Genomic DNA, 22,210 nt, shown 5'->3' on the forward strand with positions numbered 1-22,210 from the left:
CCGGCTAATTTTTTCTATATATATTTTTTAGCTGTCCATATAATTTCTTTCTATTTTTAGTAGAGATGGGGTCTCGCTCTTGCTCAGGCTGGTCTCGAACTTCTGAGCTCAAACGATCCGCCCACCTCGGCCTCCCAGAGTGCTAGGATTACAGGCGTGAGCCACCGCGCCCGGCCACAAATACATATTAACTGCAAAAAGTTAAAAATAAAAGAAACTTTACAATGGAAAAACTAGGCAGGCATCACTTTAATTAAGTGATTAAAGTTAACATGACAATAGGACAAATCAAAATCATGTACCACCTGATAGGATGAAATAAGAACATAAGATTACTGATATCCTTGTTAAAAGTACATAATTTTGAAGGAAAGGAAATATAAGACAAACCCAAACTGAGGACATTCTGCAAAATAACTGGCTGCAATATTTAACTATGTCAAGATAGTAAAAGTCAGGGAAAGACTGACTATTCTAGGTTGTACAAAACTGAAAAGATATGACAGCTAAAAGCAGTATGTGATCTTGGATTGAATCCCTTTACTACAAAAGAAATTATTGAGATAATTGGCAAAAAAATGAATTTGGTTTGTATATATTGATATGGTAATATATAATGTTTATTTCTCAATATTGATGACAATATTGAAAGTATGTAGGAGAATTTCTTTGCAGGAATTCTCCACCTAAACATTTGAGGATAATGGGGTGTCATGTTATCAACTTACTCTTAATTAGTTCAGAAGAAAGTTAGTTTTACTCTTTCTGCAAAAAAAAAAAAAAAAAAAAAAACCATGCACTTTCAAGACAGCTACATCTGCTGATGATTGCTTGTATGAATTTATAGAACTTTAAGAACACGTTTGAAATGGTTTTCAAGATTGTCTTTTGCCGAGGAGAATAAGAAAACATTTATTTACTAGCTAGCATCATCTATTGTTTAAAGTATTGCCTAATACATATTGATTCTCTCATAGTTCCAAGTTGCTTATGCATGAGAGCCAACTGGGTTTCTACTCATTCCATACTGTAGAATCAAACAGAGAACTATTAGGAAAGAAGGTTAAAGGTATGCAGCATGAGCTTGAGGTGAATTGGTATAGACCAGGATGTTGCATAAAGCTATGCTGAACTGGTTTCTATGGAGTGGCTGGAATGCGACAGATGAAGTCTAGAGTTATCAGAAGTGGTATGAAAGAAGTGATTAATGCAATGCACCCCTGCTGCCATCCAGATTTCTCATACTCTTCATTATATCTGATTACTATTCTATTATAGTATATGAAGCCTCAATTTTTGTGAGAGGGGAGGTACAAGGCCAGTTCATCATAGGGTCAGCTTAGATGTTGGTCAAATACAATCTCTGCAAAGAGATAATGTAGAAGGGTTAGTGGAAACGCTACAGTGGCCAGAGCTCCTGGGGATATAGTAAAAATAGACTTTCTTTACTTCAGAAGGTTATCTCCCTGCTCTGGAACTTAGTCCATACTTCAGCTCTATTACAGGATTTGCCACATTGTGTTCTTAGCCTACAGAGTTAGCACTAGCACCATTGAGTTGGCTTGATTGTGTAGCCCATGTGGCAGGGAAGATTGCACTTTAGCCCAGGCCCTATTTGAAAATGGCAGTCTTCTGAGTCACCTAAGAAATGGGTTGGTTTAGTAGCTCCAACTGAAGTAGAGGTTGCCTTCCAAATGCAGAGAATTCCACAAACCATTGTGTCTCTTAATGGGGAAGTTGTGAATTACAAAAGAAATTATAAAAGAGAGAGAGAGAGAGAGATGTCACAGACACAGGATGCTTTATGCTTTATATCTTTAAACCACTAAAATTTTCCCTTGTTTTTTCTTGAAGTTTGGTCTTCTGTCCCCTCACGGAAATGTGGTTTGCCCGGGTATCCAGCATACTTCCCAATCGTTGCTCACCTGGTACAATTGAAATAATGTTATCAATATTGTGAACCAGCATGACAGCATGACATCTGCAGAAGATCAAGATAATTCTCTTTATCAGAGCCTTTGCAGAACTGGTCACTACATTAGTAAATGAAATGAAATGCAGATAAGGCCAACAGACTCTGAAGTGATACATACGTGATGTGCAAAATAAGCTAGAAGCAAATAACAGAACCTGGAGAACAGAATATCTAGGATTTCTATTGCTGCCATAAAAAGTGACCACAAAATGTAATAGCTTAGGGCTGAGTGCAGTGGCTCATGCCTGTAATTCCAGCACTGAGGTAGGGGGATTGCTTGTGGCCAGGAGTTCAATACCAGCCTGGACAACATAGCCAGATTCCATCTCTACAAAGGTTAAAAAAAAGTTAGCTAGATGTGGTGGCATATGCCTGTAGCTCCAACTACTTGGGAGGCTGAGGCAGGAGGATCATTTGAGCCCAGTTGTTTGAGGTTCCAGTTAGTTATGATCATGCCACTGCACTCTAGCCTAGGTAATAGGGTGAGAACCCTATCTCTAAAAATGAAAAATGTAATGACTTAAAACAAGCCCCATTTATTTATTATCTCACTGTTCCCATCAGTTAGAAGTCTGGGTACACTGTGGTTCAGCTAGTTCTGTTTTGGGTCTCACCAGATCAAAATCAAGGTCTGTCTTCCTTTCCAGAGCCTCTAGAGAAGAATCTGCTTCCTACCTTAAACAGGTTGTTATTATACTTCAATTTCATGCAGTCGTAAGACTTTGATCTATGTTTTCTTTTTTTTTTTTTCTTATTTCAGCGTATTGTGGGGGTACAAAAGTTTAGGTTACGTATATTGCCCTTGTCCCCCCCACCCCGAGTCAGAGCTTCAAATGTGTCCATCCCCTAGACAGTGTATGATCTATGTTTTCTTTTTTTTTATTTATTTTTTATTTTTATTTTTTTCTTTAATTTTTTTTTTTAGATCTATGTTTTCTTGACCGCTGTCAGCTAAGGTTGCTCTCACCTCCTTGACACCCTCTGCCCACTCCTTGCACATACCCTCTACATCTCAGAACCAGCAAAGGTGCACTAAAACCTTCTCACACTTGGCATATCTTATTCCCCCTTCTGCTATATCTACTTTTTCTTTTTCTTCCTCCACATGTCTCTGACACTGGAAAAAAGTTCTCTGCTTTTAAGGATTTATATGATTAGATTGGGCCCAAGCAGATAATCCAGGATGATCTATTTTAAGGTTTATTACATTAATTATTACATCTGCCAAGTCCACTTGCCATATAGCATGGCATCATCACAGGTTCCAAGAATTAGGGCATGTATATCTTTGATAATAGGCATTATTCTGCCCACTGTGAAGAGCCTTGGACTAAAACCACTGAACACAGGCAGAAAATAGAAAAAATTCAAAGGAATGTCTCTAAATAGATGTTCTTCAAGCTGGCTTTCATGTGCCAGTTGGGGCATGGATGTGAGAACTTCTTTTAAAGGGCCCAGAATGGATAAGAAGTCATTTGAAATTTACCTATAAAACTAAAGCCATTTTCTTCACCCCAATTCTTTCCCTTTGTGTTTCCTATTTCAGCTAAAAACATAACAATACACTCATTCTAGATTAAACACTTTGTAGTCCTCTTTGTTACCTTCTTCTCTTACATTCCCACAAATAATAATCCAACAAATCATACTATTTCTTTTTGTAACATGCCTCTTCCATGATTTCTAACTTGAAAAATTGAAATAGTTTTGGTACTGTTACCTACTTGCTGTATAATGTATTCAATATCAACCCAAAACTTAGTGTCTTAAAACAACAATCTTATCTTTGCAATAGTGACACAATTAGGGCAAGACTTAGAGGAGATGACTTTTCTCTGCTCCACCTGACATCTGTTGAGGCAAGAATGTATAAGACGGCTTCTTTACTTGCCTAGCACTTCAGCTTGGAGGGCTGAATGGCTAGAACCTAGATGGGCATCTTTTTCCCTCCATGTGGTCTTTCTACATCATTAGAATTAGCATAGACTTCCTCCTTGCCTGGTGTTTTGGTACAAATAACAAGCGTTTCAAGAAAAGAAGCCTCAATGGGAAACACTTACCAAGCTCTCATTTACATCACAGTTGATATTATCTCTTTGGCCAAACCTAGCCACATGGTCAAGCTCAGAGTTAAAGGAGGAGAGAAATGTGTAAGTGCAAGACTGATAGGAGGGATTGCTCATTGGAAAGGAAGGCACACAAAAGAAAAAATATATTAATACCACAATATGTTTTATAGCCCCTAGTGATTTATTTTTTTTTCCATGTACAAATTATAATCTCCTCCCCACCCTGCCAAAATATATACAAAATCTCATCTAATTATGTCACCAGGCTTTGGCTCAAAGAATAGAATCTTGTCATCTAGATCAGGTCTAGGTAAGGGTGAGGGTCATTAAATATGGATCTCCTCAATCCAAAGAGTTTTAAATTAAAGGTAAATTATATACTTCATGTGCCTAAAATACATTGGTAATTTAGGGACCGAAAATCCAGGGTAGGCATTCCCACTCAAAAAGCAAGAGAATGGGGACCAAAAAGCAGTCACTGGTCCATAGCAATTTTGAAATTTTGGTGGGCACATGTCAGTAGCTTTCTGCTTAGGGTCTGGTTTTGCTCCTTCACAGCTTTGGCTCAGTTGCCTTGGCCCTTGGATTTACTCTCTGAGTTTTCTTATTTTTTTATTGTTTATAAGAAATGGACCATATTTTAGACTGAGTAGCTTTTTCAACCTTTTCCTTCTCATAAAAAAGGCTTTTCTTTTTTGACTGCCTCAATACTTTTAGTCCAAGCTGGCAGTAGTTCCACTAGTTTGATTCTCTTACAACTTTATGATTGAGGATGCTATGAACAACATCTTTAAGATTCTTAGAACGTCCTTTGTCTCACTCGCTGAGTCACATCTTTAAACATTTCTGAGGCCTCATGAAGTATCCTTCACTCTTAATCCTAGGCTTGATGTTCATGATGAGATCATGTGATACTGGCAGCCTCCAGAAACTGACCTTTACCTGAGTTAATTCCTAACTTTAAGAATCCTTCTGCCAAAATGCCCTGGGGATAGAAAACATTTTTTTTTTTTTTAAACAGAGCAAATCATACCTCCTTTATATGTTCTTTAAATTTTACTTTAATATTAAACCATTATTTCTTCAGCTCATCTACCTTCTCCCATATTTATGATAGGAAAATAAAAGTATCTAGTTGGCACTTTTGATATTTTTCCTAGAAATCTTAGCCAGAGCTACTAATACTTTCATATTTCTGCAGGTGGCAGAGTCACTGATTGTTTTGTCATACATACAGAACTTAAGTTCTCTTTACTTTAATAGCAAGTTCCTTTATGATCCTTAGGCCTTCAATTGTCACCTGGTACAAAAACAAATGTCATGTATTTTACTATTTTATTTTGATGGGACCCTACTTCTAGATTTCAATTTCTGTTACAGTAATGAATTCCTCTATAAGAAACCACCTTAGAATTGAATGGCTTAAAACAATAAATATTTGTGCATGATTCTGCAATATTGACTTGGTTTAATTTGGACAGCTTTTCTGTGTTTTACATGGTATCTTCTTGTGTTGGGTGTACATGAGGGCTTCTTCTCTCACGTATCTGGTGTCTTACCTGGGATGGCTAGAACAAGGGGATCCATACTGGGATTCTCTCTCTCCCTTTCCACAGGGCCTTTCCACGTCCTCCTCAATCTTAGTAACTGGGCTCCAAAAAGAAATATTCCAAGAAGATAAGAATTAATGTCCAGTGCTTGTTGAGATTCTACTTTCATCATGCTTTCTCATGTTCCATTAGTCAAAGCTAATTACATCTATTCACATGATCAAGCCCAGAATCAATGGGAGAGAAGAGCATACAAAGGTATAAATTCTAGAGCATTTAGTGGATTGGGTGCCATCAAATCAGTGTTTATCACAAACTTCTTAAATAATTTTTTTGCTTACAGTCTTGTTTTCCTCATCCATTCTTAAGTTTCCTACCAATGTTTATTTTTTATCTTTATAAAATAGAGATCCTATGCAAACCATATAATTTGAAGAGTATATTATAGTTTGAAGAGTTATGTACATATTCTTATAAAATATAAATTTTAAGCTTCAGATAAATTAATTTTATCATAACTATATAGGAAATAAGTGTTTTCAATTATACCACATCTAGTATTATTTTTTATTTATCATAACAACTAATAAGCATTGAGTGCTTACTGTGCACCAAACACCATGGTAAATGATTTACATGCATCACAAATGATGAGAAAAATGAAGTTTATGAGATGAAACAACTTCACAAAGTTAGCAATACAGGGGCTGGGGTGCAAATCTAAGTCTCTTTGTTTTTAGAGCACAAAATATTAACTACTTAAATAATGCCATATGCTTTACTTCTCTTTTGCTATTTCCTTGTCAGTTAACTCTATCTTACAGAACAAAATCTACATTCAAAGTCTTCCATATTAGGTTGCAGTTCTACTTTCTAATGTCTTCTTCCATTCAACAGGCACACAAGGTACTTTGACTCTACACTATTGCTCATGCCTATTTGTCCATTCAATGGATTTTCTTCACCTGGAATGGGGAAACTCTACTTACTTCTAACATCTCAACTTGAATATCACTAGTTCCCCAAACAACCCACACCTTCCCCAAACAACCCACACCTTCTCTTACAGCTAAGGTGACCATATATTTTGGTTTGCTTGAAACAGTCCTTGTTTACTACTGTTGTTTCAATATAAGTATTAATAGCCCATTTTTGACTCTCAGGAGTGCCACAGTTTGAAAATGATGAACTAGGTAGACACTCTATCTACCCATAATTCATCACACCTTCTTCTGAATCTGAGAGCACATTATTAATATATTTATTAGAATATTTATTAAGATATATATGCTTTCTTCTTGTTTTGTTACAATGTAAACTGTTCAAATATAACTTTTATTACTATCTATATCTCTCAAGCCTGTTATTATGCCAGTGCTAAAAATATTTCTTCGGTTCAGAAAAGGTAAGAATGTTCAGAATAATAAATCCATTTCCATAGTCCAGGAAAACTGGTAAGAATGATTTCCATATAACTGATAACTGTATATTCACCAATTCACCAAAAATACATCACTGAATGCTGAAAATTAGTGTAAATTGATCTTTCAATAAATTGAACATTTATCAATTTGCTTTTAGGCAAATTGGCATTCTATGAATTGGTTCTTGGTAAATGTACTAATGTTCTCTCTGCTTAATGGCCTTGGAAGAGTCAACCTATATAATTGAAGCACTTGATTCTTGATGGTTTGCTTTGTAGGAAAAGCAAATTAAGCTGCACATAATTGAATGCTTTACAGTTATTTTTTGTCAAGATAACAAATAATAATCACTTGGTTTTTTTTCACACTTTTAGATTTGAAAAGTCTGATCAACTTATCAATCCTACTTTTTAAAAGGAAAGAAAAATAATAAAAACTTTATCTTAATAACGAAACCATTCTGAAAGTTATCCAGGATTTAGGAAAAGCCTAAAAGGTGTGTGAGCATTCTACTTTGCTCTTGGATCCCCTTTTCTATTCAAAGCATTTTTTCATGTGCTAATTCGATAGAAAATAGACTGGGCACCAAGTCTGTCTCTCTAGTACATACTACACAGTGGGAGTGTGATAAATGTATTTATTCATTTTAACAAAATTCTACCACAACAAAACAATTTAGAGGCCTCATGGAGACTGTCATAATGGGATTTTACCTGTACTTTGATTGAATTAAAGCATCCTATATAGAAATCAGCTATTTAAACATCATCTACAAAGTCCTAAATCATAACTTTTTTTCTGAAAGAGCACATTATTTACTGAAGTTTTGGACAGAGACTAATTAATCCACATTTTGGATGCTGCCACTGCTGGTTTCTGACAATGTGCTCTGCATCCCGCCACTCACGTAATTCCCTCCATAGAAAACCTGTATGAAATTTTCTAAGCAGGAATCCACGTGAATTTCTTGGAAATAGCTCAGACTTTTCATTATGCCTCTGATGTTTATAGGGGGATTATTTTTTTCATATTACTGACTATCATTTATTTAGAATCAGAAATTTGTTTACTCAATTTTATTTTATCCATTTACCTTTCTTCCTAAAAATGTGTTTTAATAAAGATAGTAAATATAGCATGATTACTTTATAAACTCATAACATCAACTGAAAGAGAATATAATGATAAGCAATAATCACCAGAAAGCCATCTCGTTATGATTGTTTTAGCATTTGATAGAGGTTTTGCCTAAGGCAAAGCCAGGAGCTTCATTTATTTCAAAGAGATAAAAACAAGAAAATATGCAGGTTTTGCATTAAATATTATTATGCCACCAAGCTCTACGAGAGGTGGAGAGGAAATTTATATTCACATGTATGTTCTCTCTAACCTTTTGAGACTTCCTAGTGACCACAGGGACACTGTTACCCTAGCTATTCTGCAAGTCTAACAGCAGCTTAGTCTGAAGAACCAATGATTGCACACATCTTTGTAATAACAGCAGATTTCCATGTGACAAGACATTTGCTATTATATGTTATTTTTTTAATTGCAAAGCTGATGAGTTTAAGTCAACATATTTCTTTCCTGCTCCTTCTGCTTGTCAGCTGTAGCTGGATTGATAAAATGCAAATGAACAAATTATTAACGAGTACTGGTTATGAATCTCTCAGGCAGTTCAGGACCCTATCAAATCCTGCACCTATTACTTTGTGTGATTGATGTACTATTGTAAGTGATTGTTCCTGATCTTATTAAATCTTATTGATTTTTTCACAGTTTCTATTTTATGCGGGGCCAGGCTTGGACTATTATGAATGTTGCTGAACACTGTTAATCAAGCTTACACAGCTATTTTGATGGCAAACAATTAGAACTCTGCAGCTCTACCTTGCAATTAGCTTCAGGGATATGGACCTCAGCACCATAATAATGAAAGAAACCTCCTTCAAGCACGGTAATGAGATTTACAATTATGACCCCAAATAACCTCTGAAAAATAACCAATCTGCAAATTTAGATGTGTTTATCAATAATTTTCTCTCCTTTTATGAAAATAAATTTGAGAATTTATCTCAACAATAATATTTCCCAGCAAAATCATTCTTCCTATCCATGTAATATATCACAAAGTGTAAACAATTCTGATTATGTAGAATTGCTGTTAAAAATACTTGACTTACAAATGTATAAACAGATTTCTAAAACTATCAAATAATTTCTCAAATAAATTCATAATGTTTGTAGTTTCCCAATCCAACTATGGAACCTGTTAAATGAAATAAAGAATGCAAATATTGCTCATTATTCTTTAGTTGATTTATTTACTCAACAAAATTTTATTAAGCATCTACTATATGAATAGTACCATAGAAGAGCCTGTGAATCATACAATAATCATTAAACATTGAACATTACTTCCTTCTTTAGAGTACTCTTCTATAATATTATAAATGTATAAATTAATGTTGTTGGAGTATCAATGCCAATGTAATCCCAATTTATCTGAGAGAATCTTATGGATAATTTTCCCTTCATTCTTTAAGTACAAATTATTTTTTACTCCTTATTCCCAGCAAAAGACATCATATCCTTCTATATTTAGAATGTAGTATCTAGTGAGATTTTTCTTATTTGGCCACATCTTTTCCCTTTTGTCACTTAGGAAGGGACATATGTCTCTACCTATTTTCTCAGCAATTATTTTATTCCCACCCTCTCACTTACCTCAATGATTTAATTTTACCTTTCCTGTTTATAATTGCTCTCTTTCTACTGACTCTTGTTTCTTTGTAACATAAACAGGCCACCTATTTCCTAGAACAAACAACTAACCAATCAACCAGCCACCACAATCTATACTTGATGCTAATGTTACATAACTCTACAATGTCATCCATTTTTCTGCCAAAGTTCTACAACCAAAGTTTGATAACTATAGCTTCCACTGTAAGGCATATGAGGTTTTAAAGAAAAGGTCTGTTGATAAAGACTATAAATAAACTGTTTAACTTCCAGCGTATTTAATTACAAGAAGAGTGTTAAGACAGACCTCATCCATGCTGGAGCCTCAGCCTATGTTGAGGGCATGGGTGAGACTGAGATAGGGTCAGACGGATGACAAAATTCAGGGATATTGGTTGCCTGCAATTACTAACACCTGGCCATTATAGCCCAACCTGCACACTTCTCATTAAACAAATAGCCATTCTAACTTCCTTATTTTTCTTATTGGCATCTTGCAGTGAGAAGTGGAAAGAGTAAGATAGTAGTTTTACAGTCAGAAAATAGAGGATTTGGAGTTTTCTCTAAAACCATGTATGAGCTCTGTAACAGGAAAATTACCTAAATTCTTCTGAGCCTGAGTTTCCTCATCTGATATTTGGAACTCATCAAGGGCTTTCCATTGTCAAGAATTAGAAATAATATACCATACATGACCATAAAATTGCCTGCCTCGCTTATTCACTTATGCAATATTCCCAGATAATATGTTTCTACCAACCTGCTTTGAAAGAAATACGCTTCATAAACTTCTACCCACCTACCCACTCAGTGCTAATCAGATCAGAGGAGATCTCTGATCCAAGTTTGAACTACACAGAAATCCTTTCTCTCTCTCTATCTCTCTCTCTGATTTGAACTAACACAAGAAGAGCTTACCAGCACTTGGCAATGAACCCTGGAGCTTATAAAGTCTAAGTCAGAGTTACAAAACAAAGGTAAATGCAAGCTGAAATTACAGGAAACGTCTGGAAAGTTTAAGGTACCGAACGGTGGGAAGTGAAGAAGAGATGGAGATGGAGATAGAGACAGAGGTAGAGAGAGAGAGAGAGAAATAAAAACAGAGAGAGAGAGAGAGAGAGAGAGAAGACAGAGAGCCTACAAGCACATTAAGTAAGAAATGCCCTTGTTTTTGATGTTCTCCAGTTCCCATGAAACCTGGCTGTGTTTTAATGGCATTAAACATTATAATCTTAACCCTCCCTTACATTTTTGTTTGTTCTTTCTTGTTGAGCTAAGTGGAGTATATGTCTAATAAATAACAGTTTCTGTTATTTATTCATTCAACAAGAACTTGTGATAACCTAGTCTAGGCTCCAAAGAGCAACAGTGAAGAAATCAGGAAAAATTACTGTTGTCATTCTACTCCCTCTGTCACATAATATCCATCTTTTAAGATATTGGAGTAATTTTTTACACTTAGTATTTTAAATTTCTTATCCAGCTAATGAACAACTCTTGGGAATTCTTACTTATAGATATTGTCTATTCTTCCCACTGACTCTCCTCTTGGCCAGATCCTCATGGCAGCATATACTCCTATTGAAATAACTCTCCGTATCTTTGGGATCACACCACTCCAGACTCTCCTACAAACTTCCAAACTCCATAAAGCCAGACTTTGACCCTGTTATTCTGTTTTTAAAAATTGATAACTTCTCATTTATTCATATCCACACTGCTTAGCCGTTTAGCAAATGCTAACAGCCCATTTTTCCATCTGGATCATCTACCAACTTCCAAATCAATGGCTCTACATTATTAATATTATATATAATTTCACACTTGCATCTCTGGTTTGTGCTTATACTCTATTTCTTTCCTAGAATGTACTTCTTCTCTGTTTGAATTTTAACTTCTGGGAATCTTTCTAGACTTTGTAATAATACTTTCTGAGTTTGAATCCTAGTCTATTCATTTTTCAGCTATATATCATTAGAAATTATTTAAACAATCTGTACCTCAATTTTCTTACATACATAAAATAGTGCTTACCTCGTAAAATATTTTATCTTAAGACTGTGGTAGACAGACTGTAATATGGACTCTTGGCTTCCTGGTATTCATGCCTTTGTGTAAAGTCATCCCCTTGTTAATGTCCTGAGCTTTTAGACTTGCTTCAAATGAACAGAGTATGGCAGAAGTGATGGATGCCATTTTGTAATTAAGATACAAGTGACTGTGACTTCCGTTTTGGATGTTTATCTAGTTCTCCCTTGGATTATTCACCCTGGAGAAATCCAGCTTCCATGTCATGAGGCAGTTTTGTGGAGAAGCTGACATGAGTGAACTTGGAAGATCTTCTTAGGCCTAGCTACAACCAAGGGAGCCTGGAAGTATGCTATTGAGCACCATTTGAGCCTTAAAATTACTGTAGCATGTGTGGACCAACTGACAGCTTGAATCCAACCTTATGAGACAACTGGAGCCAACAGCACCCAGCTAAGATACACCTAGGTTCCTGATACACCAAAACTATGAGATGATACATATCTGTTGTTTTGAACTGCTAATTTTGGGCAAAATTTCTTATATGGTAATAGGTGACTAATAGAAGGCTTAAATGAGATAATTCATATAAAGAGCTTAGTAAAATGTTAACTGCTCATTGTATTGCTGATACTACGTACAACATTCATTTTCCTTCTTCTGAATTCTCATGGGGTAAATCTACTATAATGCATAACAATCCCATGGTTATAATTTGATAGTATGCATTGTTAAAGAAACTATGTAGTGTGTATACATTATATATCTACTTATACACGTCTGCTTCTATGTTTCTATATGTTTGCATATCTATATTTGTGTCTATATGTGGATCGTAAGAGTGTGTGTATGCGTGTGTATAGGTCTTTGAAGTCAAGACTCTTTATCTTTCCTAAGCACTGTGTTAAGTCTATACAAAATGTGAATTTATTGTATGATGAATAAATTGATGCTAGATAGAATGACACACTTTGATCCATTAGGCTTGCTTTAAGAAAACTCTGCAAGCTGCAGAACTGGTATTTCTGGAATCCATTTAGGGGTGACTGTGAATTGGGTCAAAGGGAATGAAATAGATGGAATTACCTGGTTTCATTTGAGTCAGCTAAGAAAATAGAGAAGACATAGCCTTGCTTCCACAGTCAGCAGTATATAATCTTTACCTTAATATTGGACAAAAATTGATAATTCAAACCAATTGATATTATAAAAATGATTTAAAATACTAATAAATGGTAAACCACATACCACTAATCTTGAAAGCTTATTGGGTAAGAAGGATTTTGATGTGCTTTATGTATGCTTTAACAGTCATCAAACAGCTAGACTATTTGTTTGTGTGCCTTTTTTCATTACATCCATTAGTTTAAATATTACATGGCTGAACAAATTAAAGTGATACAGACATTCAGTTAGAAACCTAGAGGCAAGTTTCTGACCCAAAAAGCACACATATTTGGTACACTGACAGATCTGGGCTCAAATCCAGATTCAGTCACTTACTAAATTTGTGCCTTTGAGCAAATGATATAAATTTTCTTAACCTCGGTTTCTCATTACCTAAAATGAAGATAATGATATTTGCCTTGCAGAACTATTTTAGTGATGAAATCAGGTTATAAAGTGTTTGCTACACAGAAATCACTAGACCTTCACCCCTACTAGTTTTATGCATGTTCATACAAAGGGTTCACATTGAAAAAAAAAAAAACACCAGAAACCAACTAAGTAGTAAATACAGCAAAAATGTCTCAGTTCAAAATTAATACCAAATGTCCAACTAAATTTCTTTGATCCAGTGGGGCAGTCCTTGAGTTCAAAATATTGCTAGTAGCCTGAAAAATGGTGAGAAGTTCAGAACATTGGAAATAACGTTGGGTTAATTAGGGAAGGGAAGGGGATGTGGGTACAACATCTGACATCACATTCATGGCCAGAGGTTCTTTAGGCTGACTAAACAGGCACCTTCATCATTCCCCATGACTCCATGAGCATCCTTCCTGAAGCTACCTTCTTGGTCAAAGAAGGTTGGAGGATGCCTGAGGAGAAGTGATAAGGGGCCAATCTGGAAAAGGAGGGTGACCCCAGATTATGAAGGCTTATTTTTGACTTCCTGAGATAATTTAGGTTTTATCCTTCAGGCAATAGGAAAGCAACACAAGTTTTAAATCATTAGGTTTGTAAAAGATGAGGAGGTCAACTAGTGACAATCCAAAGGACAGACTGGAGACTGATGAAGGGAGAAATTTTTGAAACTCATTGCATCATGAAGAATTAGACGAAGGCAATGGAAAAGGAAAGATGAGAAGAAGCAAAATTTAAGAATAATTCTGAGGCCAGAAGTTATAGAATCTCTAGGTGTTGTCAACTGAATGAGGTAGCAGAATATAAGATCACATCAAGTTTTCTAGGATGATGAGCTCCTGGGTTAATAGTGACAACATAATTAGAGAATAGTAATACCAAGAAGTAAAAAAAAGTGACTTACTTGATGACTAGGGAAAATAGGTGGATAATGAGTTACATCTTTAGACAAGGATCTGTAGTTTAATGTGAAGGACACTAAATTTTATTCTTACATTTTTATTAAACAGTTTAAAAAACATTAAAACAATTTTTTCATCAAAAATCCTCTTTAAATATTACTATTATTATTAATATGTATATTACATGACTAAGCATGACATCATAAATTTAAGCAAACATTTAAATAAAATTCTCAATCAAATTAGCTTTATTATTGCTCCAGAATTTTTAAAAATTAATTACTAATTGGCTAATGCTGTGAATTGCTTCTTAGAGCTCCTGGATACATTTTGAAATCACATTTTTTTCTGAAACTTGTACACCAAGTAACACTACTGAGTTTTGATGAATCTTCAGTGGTCAGTATGAGTTTGCAACTGTCTTCTGTTAAAAGGGTGAATTTTTAGTTATTTGGATTATAAGAACTTCAAGCTCAAAATAACCTTGGGATTTGAAGCTATTTTTTAAGTAATATCTTAGATATTACTATATTAAATGACCCTAACAGCTATGTTTAAGTGATTCTCATCCAAGTTTGCTCTCTTGATAGATAAACAAAAAGAGATATTTCTGTCTTTTCTCCTCTAAAGTCACGTTGGAGAAGAGGCTGTCAGAGTTTCAGGTATCATGCTTAGTTTAAAAAAGTTCTTATACTATTTAATAATTCCTAACATGTACTTGATAGAGCAACTGCTACTCTAAAAGTAACTTGGCCTATGAAAAGTCTATGGCCTGTGAAACTTGTAAGACATCAGGGCCCATTTCAACCTTTCAGAAGCTTTTTGACACTACTTTATGAGGTTTATCATTCTATGTTTGGGACAGGTAGAGAATTGGATAAGCTTAAATCCCAAAATAAGAAACACATCTTCTATGGCAACGTTAACAGGCCATTTCTAAGAACGTCCAAAACAACCTTTTAGTTGTAGGTTCTTATGTTTCTTTTAGCTGTTACTTTGCATTCAACTCCTACCACAGAATGAGGGGATTATATAAACTGTGCCTGAAAACCCTAGCTTCAAACACAATATTGCCCCTGAGCCAGAATCTGCTAGTAACTTGTAGCTGTTGGTTAAAAGGAGCACTAATATAGCTCTGAATTTTCTTTCCTCTAGTTACTCAACAGCATAGCCACTACTCTGCAAAGAACTCCATTGTAGCAGTTGCAAGTAAGATGTGTATGTGTGTGTACGTTCATGTATATATTTAAATATGTATATTCAAATCTATTTAAATACATTTTCATATGTATTACAGATATGAATATATAAACATATGTTTATAGGTATGAATATATAAACATATATGCCTATATTTAAATTTGTATATATTTAAAAATCACAATAAAACAGAATCCAGATAGGACATGGGGACAAGACACCTACTATTAATAAGTTTATTATCTAGTTGAAGAGGAAACAAATATATAGAATAGCTGAAGTGTAGTAATAAATGAAAATTGATGAAAAATTTGAAAAAAGTGCTTATGAAGGACAGAGTAATCATTTGATTAATCAATGAAAATTATAAAAATTAAGAAAATTAAGAAAAAATAAGTGAGGGATTTGTTTTGCATTTCTTCAACACTTATTAAGACTTGATTTTACATTAGGCAATGAGTTAAGTTTTGGAAATATAAAGATTAGAAGAACTTAGTCAATGTCTTCAAAGAGCATATAAGATAAGAGTTACTCATATTAGATATGTGTATTAGTCAGGGCTCTTCTGAGAAGCAGATGTTTATACAAGAGAACTTCAAAAACTTTGTGGAAAAATGGAATTAAAATATAAAAATAAAAAAATATAAATTTTATTTCTCAACGTAACCTCCATCAAGGTTAAGACACTTTTATAGGTGATAATACCAGATATTTAGTCATCCAGAAAGAACTGAGGGTCCTAGGAATTTAACCATGTCAATGCAGTCTTTTTTACATTATTAACTAAAGAAAAATGGGTTCCCTTTAAAGACATGTTAAGATTAGAAAACAAAAAAAAGTCAGAAGGAGCCACATCAGGTTTATGCCTGATGATTTTCCATCATACTCTTGCAAAATTGCCCTTGTTTGATGAGAGGAATGAGTAGGGACATTGTCATGGTGGAGAAGATGAAAGTGAGTTTTTTAAATAGCAGGTATTATTTTTTATCTGATAAAAATGTTTTCATTTTATTTTGTAACCAATGTAGAAAATGTTAGAAAAAATAAATCATAATATATAAAAGTCACTTATAATCCTCCTAAGTAGAGATAATAAATATGCCCCTGTGTTTCTAGCCCTAGCTTCTATAATTACAGAATTTTACATAATTATTGTCTTAGTCTTAAGTGGATGCCATGGTATGCCACTCAGATACTCCCTTCAGCCCCGAGGCATTCATTCTCCAGCTGCTGAGAGTGTTAGATCTACTGGCCCTCAGCTGAGTGGTTCTTTGAGAATCATTCTTAACTGAAGAGATTCCTTTAGGATTGCCTGAATACCTTGTTCCAACAACATGTAGTTCAACCCCTCCCTCTGCCCATTCCTTTCTCTATTCCCCTAAAGTGCTGATCCCGAGGGCAGTCCTCAAAAAACTTCCTGTAAGGGAATCTCTGTCTTAGCTTGTTTCCCAGGAAAGCTCACCTAATACACTCTTCCAGTGACTTTTTAATTTCTTTTCCACCACTTGAAAATATTTATTGTCGACATAGAATTAAGAATTTAAAACTACGTGTAAAATATTGGTCTTTTCTCCTATGAACATAGCATATTTTACCTAACCATTTGGTATTATTGAACTTTTATTATAGGATAAGGAGTTTAGAGTTGAAGATACAGAAGAGCTATAGGCAACAAAGACTCTAACATTAAAGCTGGGAAGTAAAATGGGCAAGTGTAGCAATTGATTGCATATTTAACTTGAAGCAAGCAGATATTCCAAAGAGCGACAATGGTAAGCTAGGGGATGCAATTGACAGGGGGCTTTTGAAAGCCTAGGATAGCCAGAGCTAGAATAATAAAGAGTAAGCAAATTACTTGATGAAAAAAGAATGCTTTGGAAGAAAATTATTTTAGAGGATACAGGGAATTAAGTACAGTGGAGAAACCCTGGAGGCAGGAAAGTGACTAGGTCTCTTGCACAATCATGCAGATGAGGGACCCTGGATGCCTGGAATAAAGTATTGGCTACTACGATGGAAAGGGAGGCTCAAGAAACTTAACAGATCCAAAAAAGAAAAAAGTGTCAAGGCTTAGTGATGGATTTGATCTAGTGACAAAAAGAGAAAGGGAAAGTAAAAATGATTACGAAATATTTACCCTGGGGAACTGGCAGGGGACCTTTAATGTTAGTGGTGAAACTGGGAAGGGGTGATGACGTGGCTGTTGGTAACAGAAGATGATTAACTTACCATCTGATGGGTTAAATTCTTGGTGTCAAGATTTCCAAAAGGAGATAATGTGTGGGCAACTCAAGTTACATAATTCAGAAAGAAGGAGGCTAAACATACTTTTTTCAATGTAAGATATACAAAAAAGGGAAAGTTTAATTATAGCAAAATATAAAACAAAGTAGTAGTATTGTTAGGTAGATAGGGATTCCGGGTCTCCTAGACACGAAAGTGAGTGCTTTGCCTTGGTGTAATTGTCCTACCCTAATTCTCTCCATACCTGGGGAAGGAGGGACTACCCTATGAATCTGCCAATCAGAACTTGGAGCACCAGCTGCAAAAGAACACAGAGGACCCTGGCTCACGAGCCAAGCAGCATAGGTACCATAAAGTCCTGAAAATGACCTAGAACCCACATGCGCGTGTGCAGTAAGACTCAGGTCATGCAGCTCCGAATTGTCCAATTGAAGTGGTTCCATGGTGAGGTTTGAACCAGGGGGAGGTCCCTATCCAGACACCATAAAACAAGATCCACACCACAACCAAGCTCTCTTTTTGTGTTGCGACAAGGGGTCCAGTCGTCTTCTGTGGTGTATGTATCATGCTTTGTAAATCTATGTCTTGCTCTTGCTCTATCTTGCTCCTATCCTTGCAATCCTATCTTGCTCCCTCTCAAAAAACTTCACCTCGTGCTTACCTTACTTTGGTGTGTCTGGTCATTCTTTGGCCGTGAACGCACTAAGAACCAACATTTCAGACTAAAACTTGACATTATAGCACCTAACACATATAAGTATGCAAGGCACTGGAGTTTTCTCACATAATTAGTATTATTAGTAAAAAGTCTTGTCTAAATAATATATGTGTATACATATATACACATATCTGCACATAAATATCATCTGAGAATATTAAAATTGTACATTTTCCCTACAACTTTGAAAACTAAGTCTAGAATATCAAATTTCTTGGGACAATAAGCAGCTTCCATTTATAAAAAAATAAGTATGTTATTTAATCAATATTAAATATCATTTCTCACAGTAACAGAAGTGCTTCCTAATTTTTAAAGCCATATCAGGTTTGCCACATTTGGATATATTATTAAGGTATATTTGATGTTAAATATTAAAAAATTAAAATTATTTGGTGAACAAAAAATAATAAAAAAATCATTTTGGAGAATTAGTTTGGGACCCTTAAATTTCCCTTGTAATCAAGTTAAAGAATGATCCCCTTTTCCGGACATTTTCAAACAGAGGACCAGGGTTAATTGGTCATTTTAATATTAATACAATATGTTTTTCAGTGGTTCTTTCTCCAACTTGCTCACAAAGTAGTTATTTCTAGGAGTTCTTGGGAAACACACAATGATCCTCCGTATTACATTAAGCACTAGCCTTCCAGGCTGATTATCCCTCCCCAAGAAGCCATTTGAGAGTCCCTTGGTTTCCCCCTTGCTTCTAAGCCCCACTGAGATAAGGGTGATATTTGTTCCAAGGGTACAGTCTCACAATGCTCCAAAAAGCCACAAGCAAGATGCCAAAGTGGTACCAGTTACTCTGGGTCCTCAGCAAGCCTAGGGAAATTTACATTGCGCATAGAAATGGAAGAAGCACTTTCATGGGCTACCTTACATTTTGTCATCTTGTTTCTTGCAACCTTGCTTTTGCTCCATAAAATAACACCCCATAAGAAAAAACTCTTTTGTTTTCTGCATTTAGAGTTTCTCTCCATAAGGCACTGCCACAAGTTCACGGTGTCTGAGACAACTACCATGCTGTCATTCTCATTGCCTTTCCTCTCTATCGCATGTATCTCTCATCTCTATTTCCCTCAGCAGCCTCGACAAAAGGACTCATGCAAATTGATTTATAGTGGTCCTTCACTAGAAACTCCCAGTCTCCTATTCCAATAGTGGCAGCATTTCAAGCAGGGATCCCAGTTACTTTTGTTAGGTTGACCATGTAAGGGTCAATATTCGAAATCTGGAATTAGGAACATATAAACATTTGCATCAGATACATTACTAATAGTAATGAATTGATCACTGATGTTTAAGCTGTCAAAATTTAAAGGCATGATGTTATGATATTAGTTTAGAAAGTAGGATTTGTTGAAAATCAAACATGCTCTAGCAACATTTGTTTTTGGCACTTTTTGAAGCTTTTCTCTTTTTTCCTTTAACATTCCAGGTTTCTCACCTCTTTCGCAAAGGCTTGTAACTCATAAAACTCCTGCACGGTTATCCTAATCTAGGCTATCTTCAGCACTATAACCCCAGCAGCACCTCATATGAAGGACCTTTTCTACCTTTTTGTTTTTTACTCTTGTTTCTACTCTTGCTTCTCTGCTTACCTTGGAATCTTACTCATTGCTAAACCCAGAGGCAGTTAATGACTTAATTAATGATTGTTGAATAAATGAATGAAAGACTGCAGATTAAAATCTGAGAATTTAATATGTTATTCATTTCAGATAAGAGAATCTGTTTGCATTTTAACAGATGTCTGAAAAAGTGATACCTGGGAATTTCAAAGGCCCATGAGTTGGCTGCAGTAGGTGTCTTTGAATGTTGTATTCATGGCAACCCTTCTCAGTCTACATATAAATAAAGGTGGTCTTCAGCATAGTCATCAAAGCCTATATATAATCAATTATTTTTGCAATGGTTTTCCTTTCCATAGTAAAGCCCAGACAATCCAGGATGCACGTGAAAAAGGCAGTAGAGAAAGAAGAAAGAAAGAAAGAAAGAACACTTTTCCTCATACCTGCCAAGTGAATATTTTAACCTGCGATTGTCTTTAAAGCTGTTTAGAATCAATGTGGTCTTCAGAGCTAATCTTACTTGGAACATCTTTTGAGACAGTATGTCCTTTCTCTCCACTCCCTGCTGTACATATTTGCTAGTACCTGTGCCTATGTTATTTGTCAAAAGTCCCCTTTTGGGGTAATAATCAGGAAATTGTAAAATTTCAGGAACAGTAAACAAGACATAAAGTGATTTAAGGAACACAGATTTGTTTCTCCAGGACAGAGAACTTGCTGCCTCTTGAGAAAACTCCTTAGGAAAAAAAAAAAGAAATACCTTCTATGAGGAAAGAGCTCACTGCTTACTGGGAGAATCAAAGCAGGTAGATAAATATTATACTTGGAAAGAAAAAAAGAAGAGGACTAAACAGACAAAGTCCTAATAATCACCTTATCCAAGGTTCTAAGTACACTTAAAATGCAAACACCTGTATTTTCAAGCTGAAGTTTCAAAACTAAGGAAATTTAAACTTAATCAAGGACACATTTCTTTTTTTGCTTAAATAAAAATAAACCATGGGATAATTTTAAATAACAAGTTCCCCTGCTTTATTTTAAAATGATTGGATATAGAAATATTCGACAAATTTATAATGTCAAGAACCATTTATACTCTGAGAAGTAAGAATAGAGTAGAGATTTCAGAGCTTACTTTGTACACTAAGAGTTTTCTAACAAATAATTGTTGACTTAATTCTGATGATGACTGGATGGCTAACAGTGAAAATTTAAAAAGATGATATAAAATAATGTTAATGATATTTTCTTTCCTTTTCTTTACCAAGAAATTAGTAATTTACTATCATACGTAGCTTTTATTTTGGAAAACTATCAAAATACAATAAAAGAAGTGTTCCTTTCTTACATTTTCCAACAAATTTTGATAATGCACATATATGAATAAATGTAACAAATGTGTAGCTTGTAGAAAACAGTTAAACAGGAAAACATCAATGTCTAACATTTACAAGAAGGAAAATAGTACTGAATAATGATTAATACAGAAGATTAAGCAAAAACCACACTGGATGATATTTGTAAATAACTTATAATTTACTTTATCTATATGAACACCTATTTAAATTCTTAATAAATGATGTCTTAATTTTTATATTGAGAATTTAATTTATCTCAAAGTATCTTTTTTCTTTCTTTATTTTAAAGAATCCCTTCTGGTATAAATAAGTGCTACTTCTGATATGTATAAATCTGCCTTTTGTATATTCAGTTAAACAAATCAGAAAAGCAACTGGAATGTGTTTAAAAAGCCTATTTTCATTATAATCAATAATTACTACAGAAAGAAAGTTAGCAGCTATTTTAAAGCTTTTACTTGTACTATGGCCAGCATCTTATGTGCATTATTTCCTATAATTCTCACAATAGTCCCATAAAAACCATATTTTAATGACCAATGTTATAAATAATGTAATTCAGTTAGAAGTTTAAACTTGTCCGTGGATATAGTAAGGAACTAGGATTCAAACCTGTGTGTGGCTAACCCAAATCTTGTGTGGCAGCCTCCGTTGGGTTGACCCACTGTGCAGTAGCACTTTTCTATCTGAGTATTACTCTTTTCACATGCTTCATAAATCCCCTACCATCTTTCCACAGACACCCAGAACTAGATGGGCAATGCCCACCATTTAATATATCCATCCTACAATATAAAACAAAGTTTCTTCACTAATACAGGAAAGTCCTTCTTTGTATT

Source organism: Eulemur rufifrons, chromosome 3, assembly GCF_041146395.1.
Source record: "Eulemur rufifrons isolate Redbay chromosome 3, OSU_ERuf_1, whole genome shotgun sequence".
NCBI classification, from domain to species: Eukaryota; Metazoa; Chordata; class Mammalia; order Primates; family Lemuridae; genus Eulemur; species Eulemur rufifrons.